The 18,248-nt window shown below is 41.3% G+C and overlaps 1 non-coding gene across 1 annotated transcript; it reads left to right on the forward strand.

Moving 5' to 3' along the window:
- The first annotated feature begins 4,979 nt into the window (after positions 1 to 4,979).
- On the forward strand, positions 4,980 to 5,054 carry Trnas-cga (transfer RNA serine (anticodon CGA)). Its single transcript has one exon. It is a non-coding gene; the product is annotated as a tRNA-Ser (tRNA).
- The last annotated feature ends 13,194 nt before the right edge of the window (positions 5,055 to 18,248 follow it).

An 18,248-nucleotide genomic window follows, 5' to 3' on the forward strand; every position in this document is an offset into this window, starting at 1 on the left:
GTGTTGTACTTCAGTTTTTCATTTACCTCAACCAGAATCCCAAAATTTACGCTGTCCGTCCAAAAAGTTAAGAGACTGATTTTATTTCTGGTGCATAAGCGACGTCAGTGCAGTAACTACGTTGGCACCTTAAACCAGCAACTGTGAGCAACAGACGCGTATTCGACCAGACAATTGCGAGCAGGCAGTGTTTTAAACAGTGCACGTGTGCCGGCACTGTCACAAATCCCAATGTAGCAAATTCTCTAAATCGAGTGAACAAAACATTCTCCAGAAGAAAAGAAAACTGTTTACAAAGTTTGTCCTGCACACCTTGACTACTGAACAAAAACAATGCACGGATGCTTTCTGCGACCTGATTGAAATGCGAAACGCTGAAAATTCTCCCCTGGAAAAAACACAGGTGAGTGCCTAGACTTAGTGTTATCAATATGAACCTACCACAAAACGAAAAGTGCAGAAATTCACATGAAGGGTCAACGCTTTGCCGACATAACCGACATTCAGGCCAATCTGACTCTCGAGTTGAACAACATTCCAAATATATATTTTTCTGACTAAGTCACACGGTTGTATGAACGTTATGTGCATTCTAATCGGGAGGGGGGAGGGAATGGGAGCTATGTAGATACCTGAAGCATTAAAACCTGAATCTCACACACACCTCTGACGAGGTATAATAACGATTATAAAACTGGTGAGTCCTGAAACCTTACCTAAGTCACGCCATGGTCGCTGTACAACTAGTTAGAATTAGGGCACCGGCTGATTACAAGCATTGTAAATTGCGTAAGTACCACAGATCAGTATGACATGAGGAACAGAGCTATTTTTGTCTAGACTAGGAACATTTTAACGAATCTATAATGGATGCACATGACATACAAAGACAATGAAAATTACATATTTTGTGAATGAAACTCCGTCCATTGCCTGTATTTCGATTTTTTAGGTTTTCATTTCCGTTCCGTATTTTGGAGTGAAAGCTCTTTTAGCCGGTTTTCCAACCCTCACTTGGGGCTTTCTTCATGATATAGTGAAGCAGTACATATGAGCGGTGTTATTTTGTTATGTAAACAAAAAAACCTGAGCATTAGTTAAAAATCTAGAGCTTTATGAAATACCTGCATATTATACCTGCATATTGCCGGAATCTTCTTCACTGGGCGGTCCCTGATGAAATTCTTCAACTTGGAGGAATAACATCCATACCTCAAGTTCGACTGCTTCAGCAGTTCTTGGCGAGACCCTGGTGATGGAGATTTCGTTCTGAAACACGTACTGGGTATAAAAACCTGAAAAAATCAACAAACGAACAGTAGACGGACTTTTTTATTCATTAAACTTATAGGAGCATTTACCCTCATTACTGATTCAGAAGAGAGCATCATTGCTATTGTTTTTAAATAGGGATTTAACTGTCATATCTACACAGCCAGTTTGACTGCCACCCACTATTACAAAGTAAAGTATTCAGTGATAGCGAAGTAGTGATTCCATTATTCAGATAGGATTTTTCAGAAATGGATAACCCATTTCAGAAGACAGTTCCGAATGGTTCCTTTATGCAGTAAGTATGGACGCCCCGCAAAACTAGTTAAGTGAAAAGAGATAGGATGGGAAGAAAAGTAAATGTAAAACGATTCTAACGTAAATACCTGTTCTCTGTACGTCTTAAATGCTCACTCATCGTTCACCCAGAAACGAACTCTGTGTTCGAGCTGTTCCTTCTTATCAAACTACTGTAGCACTGTCTTTGCTGTAAACTACGATCTGACTACTTCTGTGGAGACACTATTTTAAGGAAGTTGTATACTACTGCTGTTAACAAAAACAGTTATTACTCTACTTTCGCAAAAGCAAACGACACACAATATAAACTGATAAGCAGCCTTCCTTGAAACTGCACTGCATCAGAGTCGAAAACAAAAAAAAACACACACACACACACACACACACACACACACACACACACACACGGTCTCATACATACCTACAAGACAAACAGAATATAAAATAAACAGCAATGAACTACGATTATGATTGACTGTTTCATGTAGTGGATATGAGTATACATTTAACAAGTAAGTGTCCACATCTACTGCGATATGCCGAATAATGCTAATGTTGGACTGTCTTTGATTATTATAACGTATTTCCACAGAAACGGTAGTCCTATGGATAAGTCTTACACCGCTTACTAAATTTAATCTACTTTTTTGAAACTCATCGCAAAGTGATAATCCCACAGATTTAAAAGTTTCACTCGACCAACCACACTTCATCTAGCTGCGACCAAGAGTTTGGTTTTTACTGTAACCCATGAATATTTCTGTTGTTGATAAAGTGCTCACTATCTTTAAAATTGTGCGTTTCAGTATTTCTTTATCACTCGAGCTGAAAGCTTCTTTGCAGTTCTGTACCATTCGTATAGCTGTGTAAGTGATCTCTATACTACATGTATGTAGATCTTAGATCTCGGTGCATGAAACACTCTACAATCTGGATGTCGAACTCTAGTTGTATGAACGTGCCGCAGATTCTTGTCATCTGCATAATCCGCCATCTCATAGTTGCCATCGGCCTGTACATGATAAACAACTCTTTATTTCTTTCTGTCTTTGAACATTATATCAATATGCGATGTAGGCTAGTAGGCTGATGTGAGAACATAATCGAAAAGTATTTTCATTTTGTGTTCTCGTGACATTTCGTGACAACCACGTTGTAATTAGGCAAGAAACGAAATACGAGCTGCTTTGGCCGGCACATTCAGACAGCTAGAGTTCGACCTCCAGATTGTAGAGAGGCCAGTGGCTGTGCACTAGCAGTCTGTTTATTTTGATTCGAGGACTAAATTGTGAAATCAGAAAGTTCTGTATCTTCAGCTGTCGAGCTTCCAATGTCATCTGCTGGCTAGATCTCTGGGCAAAGACTCCGCGCTAACAATTAATATAGCGGCGTCCCGTCTCGAGAAATTAAATAAGTTAAACGAAAATTTCTTCAACTCAAGAATATAACTTTGGAACACTGGTCGGCGACAGTAAATATTTTTAATCACGTCAGGTAAAATGTAAATGTCATGTGACTAGGGCCTCCCGTCGGGTAGACTATTCGCCGGGTGCAAGTCTTTCGATTTGACGCTACTTCGGCTACTTGCACGTCGATGGGGATGAAATGATGAAGATTATGACAACATAACACCCAGTCCCTGAGCGGAGAAAATCTCCGACGCAGCTGAGAATCGAACCCGGGCCCTGAGGATTGACATTCTGTCGCGCTTAACACTCAACTACCGGAGTCGGACAGCACTTCAGGTGAGGTATCTGGACGGGATGTAGTGAGTTATTTCGTAGAACACACACACTATTATTACAGGCGGCAACTGACAACCATGCTGTTATCTATTCCAACTGGCGCGGCGTCAGTTAATTCAAAGTTTCCACTCTCGAGTACGTGCGATGCTCTTACAAGCATAATATAGCTCAAAGTACTATGCAAATAATGGGTTTTAAAAATTCGCGCACTGCTAAATCACAGTCCAGACACTTAACCAACGTCTTCATTTAGGCTCACAAATAAGAGTGCACACCCAGTCTTCACTCCTTTCATCCATTCATTACCAATAAGGGTCTGGGTAGTTACCTAGTTTTCTTTAAGATAACGCAATATCTGACTAACAAGTCCACGTATTATCGATGAAAGTCTGAGAAGTTACTAATTGTCTGCAAGATAACGTAACTGCTGTCTTTCTTACGATGTCTCCTTTTCTCCTATTGTCTTCTGTGTTTCTTCTGCGACGACCTTCATTTATTCTTTTTCTTCTGAGATTCTGCTCTTCTTTCTCGTAATACACCTTTCTCCGTCGAATACTTTAGAAATCTACTGTTTTGTCGAAAAGTAAATTGACTCATTATAAAGTGAAGCCATTATATCATCTCCGACAACTTCTTCGTAACGTTTATTGCTAATCCTCCAAATGCTTCAATTTAACCACTTCTCCTAATTGTTCCTTTTTCTGCTTCTCTTGTACAGGCCACAGTACGAAATTAACTCGAAAAATTTCTTCCCACAACAATCAGGATCGTCCTTCCGCTAACGCTCTCCATTAAAATTCTATTTACGCCACTCTTCAACTGTCTCCCTACTCATTACAAAGATACTAATGCAGGCTATTTAGCCTACTGACACGGAACTTGTTTCACATCAAGCACAAAGTTTACATTGACGTTACATAAAATACAACAACTAAACATTCATTTACAGACGTGGTTACATACTGAAACACAGCATTCAAACTTCATCACTGGAATTTGGGAGTGCTCTCACATGCGGTGAGGCTGGAACTTCAAACTTCATTGCTGCAAGATAGCTGAATGGATCCAGACCGAAATATTAGTACTTACCTTTCGTTGCGTTCGTTTCTTCTAAGTTGAAAATTTGCGTAGTGTGTTCCCCGGTCCTGGAATTCCTTGCAGGTTTGATATCCTCCGCTGCTTGTAAAAGAAAAATACAGGACGTGTAAACTGCTATATGTATATCTCCATTAATTCACTGGTAGGCAAATCTCTACTCAGCATATTACATTGCACAGTGCTCGAGATCGTTGCGCAATAAGTACAATTACAGAGCATTGGAAATTTATTTCCTTATCAGGACATGCACATCACAAGTAAGTTTCGCGTCAGACATAACAAAAGTCTTTGGCAAACGTCCTGCACCAGAGTATCAACTATAATTTCGTTACACCATGTTTATTAGGAAAAAATACTAGTGTTTGAATAGGGCAGATGTTGATGTTTTATTTAATAAAATACGTTGTGTAGTATCGACGATTAATAACGGAAACATACTTTTACAATTTCGGTAGTTAATAATACAAGTAATTTGATGAGAAAATGAACCTGGCGCCTTATTGTCAAAAATATATTTTGATAGGTACTGGCAGAAGTAAAGCTGTGAGGACGGGGCGTGAGTCGTGCTTGGGTGGCTCAGTTGGTAGAGCACTTGCCCGCGAAAGGCAAAGGTCCCGAGTTCGAGTCTCGGCCTGGCACACAGTTTTAATCTGTCAGGAAGTTTCAATGTGTTTTGATGATAGTTTTCATTAAGATGTGACTTTTTCATTGTTGTTCAATTCATTTAACAGTGCAAAAATAGGATATAAATTCATGTGAAGGTAATCACGAAATTTAACAAATTATGTACTTCATGAATTTCTGTGTTGCTTCCATTGTGTGGCAGTTTCCAAGGTTATTTACTAACAGGCTACATTGAGAATCTTCGTGTTTTAACTGCTTCGCTATTCATTAGTATTGTTTTATTGTGTCTTTTCAACTATGCTAGTAATTTTGACATGTAACAAAATACTGTTAATTGGAAGAAAAAAATTCGATTGATTTGCTATAAAGTACATGTCAGTATCACGGTTGGAATATAGAAGGTTGTTACTCCAACTGCAAGTGTTATTCGTTAAACTATAGCGTAAAAATATCACCTGAACATTTCGATGTCAAGCATCTTGATTTGGCGCCCGACAAAAGATCTTTTTCCAAAATGAATTTACCGATATCATCTTTAAAGTGTTACAATACATTTAAATAAAATTTTCATTTGAGCCTTAGTAAAAAGAAATCAATAAAACATGTATTAGGCCTTACATCAACATCACTTCCATATACAAAAAATGAAGAGATTCTACTGGAATGGATTTTACAGAGTACAAAAATCTCAGTCGCAACTGCACTTATACGCAGTCGAGATATTAACGCGTGTTGTCCTTCTGTGTCGTGGCCAAATCGAAATGTTGCAGTAATGCGGAAATATTACATTGAGGGCTGGAGTCTTCGAACCCTGACGGCGTAGGAATTTGGCGAGCAAAGGGAGAAGACGCAACAGCATAATCTCAAAACAATGTTGAAATATCCTGGTCTGAATCCTAACTTTGTCCTCAGTGTCTCAAGGAGTGATGATATGCATCAGTATTGTGGTAATCCAACTCTCCCATAGGACTGCTAGATCCTGAGACCTGCTCTGTGTGTTTTAAGGAAAGAGGGCTAATTGGTAGCACCGATTTTCAGTCCCTGTTTTCGCCTCATTCCGCAGTCATCCACGACACATCATATCATTTCACAAGAAGTCATTCCAGCCATCATCATGAAGCTATTACACCATCTCATAGCGGTCACAGATACAGTTCCTTCTAGGGAGTAACTTTTTGAATGCCGTTTAGCGATATGCCCATACTCCGAGACATATCACGCGCTCTCATCCGTATCCCACCACATTCCTTGTACTGAGCAGTACAAAATCTGGAACCTGTAATATTTCTTCCCAGACAAGAAACACAACTGTAATATTCCTTCCCATATCAGTAAGCCATAAAGTCGAGCATCAGTCAAAGTAAGTGCATTTTAGATTTTAGAATTCACCATCCTTGTACTACATAACTAACACTCGGAAGAAATCGTTACAAACAAAGCAATTATTATTTATCATTTATTCTTGTTTCCAGCTCATTATTCAGGGTTAATATTACGACTAAAACGTTTTTTCTTGGTTTTTCTTCCTTTATATACGTCCAAACAGCGTTTCACACATGTCTTTCATAGTATGCTTATAGAATGAAAAAAAAATATTGAGACGAGACATGACATGTTTGTAGGAAGAACACAATTCATACGCTAATCGTAGAATGAGACAGTAGTTGGCGCATATTGCCCCTGTTCATAATATTTTATTCATAGGAATGTTCAAGAAATATAAACTTTTTACTTAAAGTGATTTTGTAACTCGGACATTAACTTTAGCAAAATTATATATTTTTATTAACTAGAAATTTGGAACATTTGTTGTTTAATCAGTTTCGATATTGCAAAATAGTTTTTTTGAATTCAAAATTTTCTTTCGTCAATAACTCTACAAACGAAATATTTTTTTGAAAAAAAGTGTTATCTGAACGGTCACCTGTCTTTTTGGTTTCTAATTATCGCCTTCATAGCAAAAATATTGCTATAATATTAGGTATAGGGATTGTACTCAACTATAGCCCAAAAGAAATGATTTTATTAGGTACAACACCTACTGATTGAAATAATCATTGATACGTCACCTCATGTGTCACGTAACCCTATCAAAAATCTCGGAAAGGTCGTGACCAATATACTTCAAACTTTCACGCAGTACTCTAATAAACTTTCGAATTTTAACATAAATCTCGGAAAGTTCTAAACCAATTTACTTCAGATTTTTAAATGATACACTAATATATTCAGGGTGTCTCATATCTCTTGACCACCCTAAATAACTGTTTGTCCAGATGCAAATTATGAATGTGTTTCAACGAAATATTCTTTAGCCGTCGGGGGACATCAATCAGCCTGATTTCCTTCGTTGTAGCTTTGTTTTTTACAAAGATATGAACAGTGGTATGACTTTTTTAAATGTCACCCTGTATTTTTTATTCGGTAATTCATTTCCTCTCCAAAAGACCTATTCAAAAATGTATCACAGTGTACCCTTCACTGAAACACAATGTTATTAATTACATAACACAACACTGACTTTGACCCTGGGATCACAAACTCGTCCACTTGCTGGAGTTGTCAGAAAACAAATGTAAACCAAGTAAAAACATAACACAAAATTGACTTTGCTGTACCATTGCCCAGGAGCAGAACATTCAAAGGTGCTCAAAGTGGTGACCCAGGACACCGGTACACTGGTGCACTCGTTGAATGAAAGAATTATTTACTGCTTCCAGTGTTGCCTGCTGAAGAGAATTACAAGCAATCACGATACGTTCCGGCATGTCCTCTGGAGTTGTTGAAATATCGCGATAGACAACGGCTTTAATGCGAACCCAAAGAAAAAAGTCCACAGGATTTAAATCTGGAGAGCTAGCAGGCCAAGTAACTGTACCTCCTCGACCAATCCATCTGGCAGGATACCTTTGCTCCAGAACACGACGTGCACGCAAGGCATTATGTGCTGGACATCCGTCGTGTTGATACCATATAGGCATTCTGGTTCTTAGCGGCACTTCATCCAGAAGAGGAGGAAGAATTCGTTTGAGGAAGTTGGCATACGCTGTGCCGTTTAGACTACCATTGATGAAATAAGGGCCAATAATTGTAGTTCCAAGCATTCCACACCAGACGTTAACTCATTGACGCTGAAGTTCCACCTGTCTAAGCCATCGTGGGTTGTCGCTGGACCAATAATACATGTTCCTTGTATTTACCTGTCATTTGTTTGAGAAGGAACATTCATCGATAAATTGAACATTGGAGAAGAAGTTCGGGTTGGCGAGAATTTGCTGCTGTGCCTACTGTCGGAACTGTACACGATTCTGGAAATCATTCCCATGCAATTCTTGATGTAGGTGTACATGGTAAGGATGGAACCGATGAAGAGCAAGAATACGATGTACACTGGTTTTAGGAATGCCAATGTCGTGTTCAAGCTGTCGTGTGCTCACATGTGGATTCATAGCAACGGAAGCGAGAACAGCTTCGGCAGCTTCGTCTGTGAGAGTGTTACGACGATTGCGTTGTCGAGGGTTGAAACCTCAAGTTTCCTGAAGCGTCGCAACAAGACGAGAAAACATCCGTCGGGAAGGTGGGTTCTTGCCTGGGTATCGCTCTCTGTACAGTTCCCCTGCCTGCGTAGCATTTCGCCTACCTTCAACAACAACGACAATAAAAGAAACGTTATGTCGATGCAGTTTGTAGGAAGGACAGCCTTTACTGTATGCCTACTCTACACAACAGTATTTAAAAGGACTAAACTACTGTACTAAATGTACCCGTACATAAGAAAACAGTATTGCAATTACTGTTCTGCTAACTTTCATTCCCCATAGATGAGTAGCATTTCTACCTTCTCTTCATTGGTGTACATTCTACTCACACAACTCTTCGACTGACGATGGTTGACGGAATGACGGGTGTGCATTCTACTTATGTTTACATTTGTCCTCTGTCAAAGTCAGCACGTGGATGTGTTCCATTACCCCAAGTACCTGCACTAAGCGCTGGGAGCGTCAACGCCAATGTTGTGTTATGTAATTAATAACGTTGTGTTTCAGTGAATGGTACGCCGTAATACATTTTTGAATAGTCGTTTAGGAGAGAAAAGAATCACCGAATAAAAAATACAGGGTGCCATTTGAAAAAGTCATACCGCTGTTCATATCTTTCTAAAAAACAAAGCCACAACGAAGGCAATCATTGTCCTTTTTTTAATTCCATCGTGAATTTTATGTTGGTGTGGAGACTATTCTGGTGCCCTAGGAAGTGACCAAGCTGTTCCTCATTACGAAGGTATTGTCGATGTACATCCGCCACTCGAACTGCTTATAAACTAACTAGTCGAAGTCGGGAGGCTGCTGTACTGTCTCTTAGAAAATTCATGGATTTTATACGTCTTTTAAGTCGTAAACTAACTGGGAATACATAAACTTAGAGAAAAAATACCATGAAATACGGGGAATTGAGGTAGGTTGGGGTACCGCTGCTCTCAAGACCGAGAAGAGCTTAAGAATCATGCTCTATCTGCATTCAGTTTTAATTGCCCCCTCCCCCTCCTGTTAAGTATGGGGATATTCGTAGCACATACTTCAACTATATATTCGTAACACAGACTTCAACAAAGATGATACGAGTATTACACAGAAGCGCTATATTAAAGCAGGCGAAACATACGTCTCCTAATCCAGGACAGTGTGCTCACACATGCAGTCGAATATGGATGTGACCGAATTAGGGTTGCTTCTCACAACAAATGTTAGCCCACAAGTATGAAGGAGAAGAATCAGCGTGTTTAAGAGACTAGCGCCATTCCGTAGAGTGTTCAGTAGAAGAGTGGACTGATGCTACATACATCTGCTTTAATAGTGTGAGGTGGATGTTTGGACGAAATTGCTATATTATTCTACTCATAAGCAAAAATACCTAACATCAGATCATGACTTCTTTGTGCAAGAGGAAGGCTACTAGCGCCTTGGTGATGCTGCTCTAAACAGCAATAAGACTGATACATCTCCTTTGGCTATTGATCGTGGTGTTTACTTCCTCGTAAGATGTCGCTGTTTCTTCGTGTGCGTTTTCATGCAGAAGGACGCGGGTGGGAACTCATTGTATCAAGTAACAAAAATATTCATGTCGTTTTTTCTCGCTCGATTTTCTAGTGAGGCTTGGCACGCATCCGTCAAAACCGCTACCTTCTGCTATTAATAAGCACAAATGACATGGGAAATGTTATTGAGGGTACGTAAGTTTCAGACTTAAAAGACGTGTAAAATCTGTAAATTTCCTGAGAGACAGAACAGCAGCCTCCCGACTGCGGCTAGTTGGTTTACAAGCAATTCGAAAGGCGGATGTACATTGAAAATACCTTCTTAGCAAGGAACAGCTTGGTCACTTCCTAGGACACCAGAAGTCTGCATACAAACATAAAATTCACTACTCTTTCTAGATGTGCTGATTACAGGATGTGGGGAGGAACCTAGTGCATATAGCGAGCTACACACACATGTAGCTATACGTGCATAAGCCGTCAAATCATAAAAAAGAGGAATACTCAATACACACGAGACAAATATGTGTGATGCAACACCTAGACAATTTTCTGATGGGCAGTGAGAGCTCCACCCATTGCATAAGAAGCGGCACGTCAGAGGAGGAAAATGCTGGGGATAGCCTTTGCCTTTCGTGACCAACGGTGATCGTGTATAGGGGAACATAGCTTATAGTCAACACCATTCCTGTTCTGCCCGTAAGTGAGTGTTAAGTGTCCCAGCGTCCCCCGCCTGTATAAGGAGGGGGGGGGGGGGGGGGGAACTATCTCAGTTGAGGATTTCAGACGCATTAAAAAAAATCTACCAGCATGATGAGTGTCATTGGAAAGGTTGTAGGAGTGATGATTGTAATGTCGGAACTGAGAGGGATAAATTAGGACCCTGTGCGTCCATCTTCAAAAAATTGATGGCGAGCTTAGATTTTTCAGACAAGTATTTAATGACAATTCGTAGTAATGTATTTGACATGTTATAATGCAAGATAGGACTTGTGAAAATGGTTGAACCACTGCTTGTGACCACCGAAATTTCGTACTGTAATCGATGTGATGAAATACCGGGTGGTTATAATTAAATTTTCCCTATTTAACACGTTATAAACGGAAACTAATTACCGTACAAGTGCAAAAATTGGTAGCATTATTGTCAAGGACATGGGGAAGAGAAATAATGCATAATCAATTCAGTTCAAACACTTTTAATGTGCTGCTACGGTACATCATACCATTACCAACCAGTACCAATAGTGCTACAAAAGGGTCTCAATACGACGCCTGTCAATGCCCAGAAGAGTTTGAAGTAGCAGTATTGCATTCTTCACAGAAGAAAGAAGCTTGTCGTTAGGTATGCTGGCTATTTCTCTCGATATGCTGCTCTTCAGATCAGGAAATGTTTGAATGTTCCTTGGTAAACCCTGTCCCTCGGGAGTGATATCAAATGATAGTGCCGGCCAAGCATTTGGAAACGATCGGCTGATAATTCGATCATTTCCAAATGTGATTCGGAGAAACAGGTCAGTTTCACGATCGACGTACAGTGCGACTCCATCTTGCATGAAAACTGTTGAGTTCAATGCGTCTCTCTCCTATAGGATGGGATGACATGATGGCGAAGTTTATCGCAGTAACGCTGGTCAGTTACACTCCATGTCTCTGGTCCTTGAGGGCCAACTTGTTCAAAAAAGAATGGGCCAATGATGAAAGTAGCCGTGGAGCCACACCATACGGTGACACGTTCATCATACAGAGGAACTTCATGCACAGTGACTGGAAGTGAAGATCCCCACACCTGGCAATTCTGTGTGTTCATCTCACCCGTTAGGGAAAAATGAGCTTCATATGATGGTCCAGGGCCAGCCCTAATTAATTTCAATCCTTGCGAGAAAGTGGAGAGCGAAGTCAACACGTCGTTGGTGCAAACTCCTGTACGATATGGACCTTTTACGTATACCATTTGAGAATGGTTCAACGTATCCACCGTGCAGTGGACCAGTGGATGTTCAACTGTCGTGACAGCACGCGCACTGTCTGACGATCGGGAATTGCCCGCAGCGCTGTCTGCCATAGCAACAGTAATTGCATCAGCCACCTGTGGTACAACCGATCGTTGGCCTATTCCCGGACCGACGCACATTTCTCCAGTTGATTTGAACTTCTTCATCACGCTCCGCACAGCAGGTGGAGAAACAGGACCCTTCCACAATCCTTTCAGCCGGCGATATTCTCTAAGTGCAGCTGCAGAATTACTGTAGTTTTGATAATACAGCTTCACCAACAATACCCTTCTCCGTTTCTCCAAGCTCCTGTTGATACGTCAACAAGTGCACTGCGACTTGTCAGGTGTGTGACACTATGAATCACGATGGCTGATCACTTTACATGGTGGCCACTGTTGGAAATGGACGGTGGGATTGTGACGCATGTAAATCATGCTCCCTTACTCTGGGCATTAATGCTACCATGTTTGGTACTCGTACGGTAGTTACACCAATGCTCATAAATTAAGGATAATTGCAGAATGTGGTGCCACACAACGTGGCACTACACTAAAGTGGCGCTAATAGCATAGAAACTTAGGGAACACACACGTCACAGATCTCTAAGTACACGGTATTGGTGATAAGTTGAGAAAACAGTCCCGAAACACATGTGCTACAAAACGCCACTCTTTCCTGGGCATGTACCCCGACATCACTATGAGATGTGATCGCCATGCACACGCACACAGGCCGCACGAAGGGTTGGTATACTCTGGATCAGGTGGTCGAGCAGCTGCAGGGGTATAGCCTCCCACTCTTGCACCTGTGCCTGTCGAAGCTCCTGGAGTGTCCTAGGGGTGTGAAGACGTGCAGCGATACGTCGACCGAGAGCATCCCAGACGTGCTCGATGGAGTTTAGGTCTGGAGAACAGGCAGGCCACTCCATTCGCCTGATATCTGCTGTTTCGAGGTACTCCTCCACGATGGCAGTTTGGTGGGACCGTGCGTTATCATCCATCAGGAGAAAGGAGGGACCCACTGCACCCCTGAAAAGGTGACATACTGGTGCAAAATGACGTCCCGATACACCTGACCTGTTACAGTTCCTCTGTGGAAGAGATGCAGAGGTGTACATGCACCAACCATAATCCCACCCCACACCATCAAACCACGACCTCCATACAGGTCCCTTTCAAGGACATTAAGGGGTTGGTATCTGGTTCCTGGTTGACGCCAGATGAAAACCCGGCGAGAATCGCTGTTCAGACTATACCTGGACTCGTCCGTGAATGTAACCTGGGACCACTGTTCCAGTGAACATGTACTGTGTTCTTGACACCAGGCTTTACGGGCTCTCCTGTGACCAGGGGTCAGTGGAATGCACCTTGCAGGTATCTGGGTGAATAAACTATGTCTGTTCAGTCGTCTGTAGACTGTGTGTCTGGAGACAACTGTTCCAGTGACTGCGGTAAGGTCCCGAGCAAGGCTACCTGAAGTACTCCGTAGCCGTCTGCGGGCACTGATGGTGAGATATCGGTCTTGTTGCGGTGTTGTACACTGTGGACGTCCCGTACTGTAACACCTGGACAAGTTTCCTGTTTGCTGGAATCGTTGCCATAATCTTAAGATCACACTTTGCGGCACACAGAGGGCCCGTGCTACGACTTGCTGTGTTTGACTAGCCTCCAGTCACTTTAGTATTCTACCCCTCATAACGTCACCAATATGTGTTTTTTGTGCCATTTTCAACAAACAGTCACCATTAGTACGTCTGAAAACGTCTACACACTTACTCGCTGCACCATACTCTGACATGCATCAACACACCTCTGCGTATGTGGACTGTTGCCAGCGTCACCGTGTGACGACTGCAGGTCAAATGCACCGCATAGTCATACCCCGAGGTGATTTAAACCCGCAAACCGCCCACCAGAGCGTTGTTTCACCATGTATCAGCATTATCCTTAATTTATGTACATGAGTGTAGTTTCCGTGTTGTAGCTTGCTAAGTGGGGGAAATTTATTATAACCACCCGTTATGCAGATGCACAGGTATAGGGTAGTCTGGAACATTTTGTACGCATGTCTGAGAATAAATCCGAATGGTCATGATGCACAGTCATCTATCTATCAACATTTGCACGCTAATATACAGTAACGATGCCTTTGTCAATAAATTCGTATGTATGACCTGGGTGTTAAGTCTACGATAGTTATGTCTGTCCTCCCGCCGGAGGTTCGAGTCCTCCCCCCGGGCATGGGTGTGTGTGTTGTTCTTAGCATAAGTTAGCTTAAGTAGTGTGTAAGTCTAGGGACCTATGACCTCAGCATTTTGGTGCCACAGGAATTCACACACACTTTAACATTTGAGCTATGCCTGTAAAAATACGTAGAAAACGTGTAGCATACGGCTCGAATGTACTAACACAAATTCAACTAATAAACTCCAGCTTGGCCGTCCGAACATAAGACGCCACTGCATTAGCTGGATTTAAAAACAGTGTGAAAGTATCTAAAATACGGAAAAAGGACAGCCTCCCCATCGTTAAGTGTGACAGGTATGTTAAATAGCGTCCTGTCCTCAATTTTGATCGACTTGAGGACCAGTATGTTCAATCATTTCGTGGAAGTGGTGAAGTCGGAAAACCTCGTGGGTGTGAGATGTCTGGCGGTGAGGTGATGTTTTTGTAGTAGTTAGCTAGACCCCCAGAAGTTACTTTTTCTGTAATAATCGTGTCCGTTCTTCAAGCTCTGGTATACGCTAACTGCCGTGCAGGAACGTACGAAACATAAATAAAAGACGTGATAGGATTTTTTGTAATTACATCCTTTATTCCTCGACTGATACGTGATTATGACGAAATGAAGGTAGGGTTTTCCCACTGGGCAGTGCGAAACGATACTCATCTGCTGCGAATATGGACATACCATAATTTTTTGGACGCTATACACCTATAAACGGTCATCGGAAATATTAAACTGTCGTAATATAAAGTTATTGCGGTTAGTGTTCCGACATGTGCAAAGAAAATGACTTGGGCGGTACTTCATATGGTCGTAAGGAAAGCGATTGTGTGTTTTTTTAATAGAAAGTTTCTTGTAAGAGGTAAGTTGACGTTAAATACAATTGCTCCAATAAATTTTCTCTCGCAGAACAGCAAACGCAAGCGGATTCACCTGCAGTCGGCAGACGATGTAGTGCTCACAGGTGCACATCTTAGGGAAAAAAATCATGTTTCTCCTCTTTGTGCTGTAGAGTGACTAGTTGTCTCTCTTTGTTCTCTAGTCCACCGGTCTGCTACGTACTCATGGCGAGGGATCAGGGCCTTCGGCTGCTGGGTGGCTGGGACATCTTCCATCGCCTATGGCAGCGGACGGTTCTTCCAGCCGGTTTTTTTATGTTTCATAATCACTAGCACCATATACCTTTACGTTGGTAAAGCAGGACCTGCCATGGTGTACACACAACATCCTCTTGAATTATAGTTTTTTGTGGAACTTAAAAGAATGATAGTGTTTTTCTCCGACATGTGAGTTGTATTGCATGAAACACGTTCAGATATGACCCAATTGCCTCTGGAATTACAACACAAGAGTCTGCTGCTTTTGCAAATGATGACCTCCATGGCGTGGTCTTCTTGTTTCAAGTATAAGTGGCAGAAGCTTTACCCACATGTCGGCAGAGGCGAGATATGGAGCATATATGCCTGGTGTCAGCACGCAGATCGCGTCTGTTTTCGATGCAACAGTGAAATCTTATTGTGTTATCTAGTAACTAACATTAGGGAGATCTATTACAAGGCAAGCTCTGACAACTTGTTTTCATGTTTAGTAAACGCCAGCGCCATATAACATGCACCTGCCATGATTACAAAACAACGACGTGCTCTTGAATTATAGCTTGTTGTTGCTGAATGTAAAATGATGGTGTTTTTTCGACATGTGAACAGACACCTTGAAAGACTGTATTTCCTAATGCTATTTCACATTACCGAAATGTTTGTAATAACGAAGTGCATGACAATTTATTTACATACAGTGATTTGAACACCAGGAACGCTCTCAAACCATGTAATTTTGTCCATCAAACTGAAAGAAACCGGTTAATATAGACTTTTCGTTAGACTGTTTGCACTTTTTTTCTTCAAAGTTTATATTCTCGCTTTCTCTTTACTCCGATGAAAGTTTAGAAATAACTAGGAATTCTGCAGTGATCTGTAGTTTTCACAGGAAAATAGTGGAAGGTTTTTCGATTTTACATAGGGTGGACATGTGTAGGAGATGTGCGATAAGGTAATATACATCTGTCAAAAGTATTGCTATAGAGCTTCGACCTCTGCAGATCTGTAATCAAAGGCAGTGCTGTAGTCTTTTTATTCGCACTATTGGATACCACAAAAATAACGGGAGGTGGGGAGAGAGAGAGAGAGAGAGAGAGAGAGAGAGAGAGAGAGAGAGAGAGACAGAGACACAGAGACAGAGAGATAAGGAGAGAGAGGTGTGACTTGTATCCTGCAGTCTAATGTAAAAATGACTGTATAGGTGAACATACTTGTAGCTGCGGCCCATCTCTGTTGGTGTTATATTTTGGGGTCAGTTTTGTGGTATTTGTGTTTTTACAATGATTATTCTCAATTCCCAGTACGTGTGCTGCATTAAGACTCATTGCTTACGAGTGCTGTTTTTTTTTTTCCACGATAATTTCGACGTGTCTTTAGAACAGTGAAGCATTTTCCATCAGTTGTCGTAGCCTGTGTTGGACTTCCTATACTTCAATGATAGTTAGCTGGCCTATCCCGTCTTACTACGTATCAATGTACAAGATTCTCAGTAGCTACACCAAGGTGACCTATTGGGGGCATCGGAATGGGACGAAGATGTTGAGAAATAAAGAAAGCACCGTTTCTAGCACCAGGGGTTGCTGTCAGAACTAGTTTACCTTGTAGTGAAATTGAAGTAGATAGTTCCTGCGAAATAGTATGGGTAGAGGTTATACATGACAATCGGGATAAACTGTTAATTGGATCGTTTTACCCACCTCCGACTCAGAAGATATAGTTGCTGAAAAGTTCAAAGAAAACTTCAGTCTCATTTCAAGTAGGCACCCCACTCACAAAATTATAGTCGGTGGTGACTTCAATCTACCCTCGATACGCTGGGAAAATTATACGTTTAAACCCGGTGGCAGGCAAAAAACGTCATCCGAAATTGTACTGAATACATTCTCAGAAAATAATTTTGAACAATTAGTCCATGAGCCCACTCGAAGCGTAAGTAGATGCGAAAACATACTTGACCTCTTAGCAACAAATAATCCTGGATATATAAGGAGTATCATGACGAATATAGGGATTAGCGACCACAAGGCAGTTGCTGCCAGGCTGAATACCTTAACACCTAAAACCATTAAAAAGAAACGCAAATTACATGTATTTAAAATAGCTGATAAAAATGCTCTTAACGCCTTTTTAAGAGACAGTCTCCACTCCTTCGGAGTGATCACGCAAGCGTAGAAAAGATGACCAAAACGAATTGTAAAATGATTTATATAAGATATCTGTATGGTGCGAAAAGTGGCAATTGACCCTGTGTAAAGGAAAGCGTGAAGTTATTCACATGAATACTAAATGAAATCCGCTACATTTCGATCACACGATAAGTGACACAAATCTTAAGGATATAAATTCAACTAAATACTTAGGGATTACAATTGTTAATAACCTAAATTGGAACGATCACATAGATAATGTTGCGGGTAGAGCAAAGAAAGACCGCAATTCATTGACAGAACACTTAGAAGGTGCAACAGGTCTACTAAAGAGACTACTTACACCACGCTTGTTAACCCTATTCCGGAGTATTGCTGTGCGGGGTGGGATCCGCATCAGGTGTGACTGACGAATGACATCGAAAAAGTTCAAAGAAAGGCGGCACGTTTTGTACTATGGCGAAATAGGGGAGATAGTGCCACAGACATGATACGTGAATTGGAGTGGCAATCATTAAAACAAAGGCGTCTTTCTTTGCGACGGGATCTCCTCATGAAATTTCAATCACCAGTTTTCTCCTCCGATTGCGAAAGCATTCTGTTGGCACTCGCCTACATAGAGAATAATGATCATCACGATAAAATAAGATAAATCAGGGCTCGCTCACAAAAATTTGTGCTCGCCTTTCCCGCGCGCCTTTCGGGAG

This window comes from Schistocerca nitens, chromosome 5, assembly GCF_023898315.1.
Source record: "Schistocerca nitens isolate TAMUIC-IGC-003100 chromosome 5, iqSchNite1.1, whole genome shotgun sequence".
Taxonomy (NCBI): Eukaryota; Metazoa; Arthropoda; class Insecta; order Orthoptera; family Acrididae; genus Schistocerca; species Schistocerca nitens.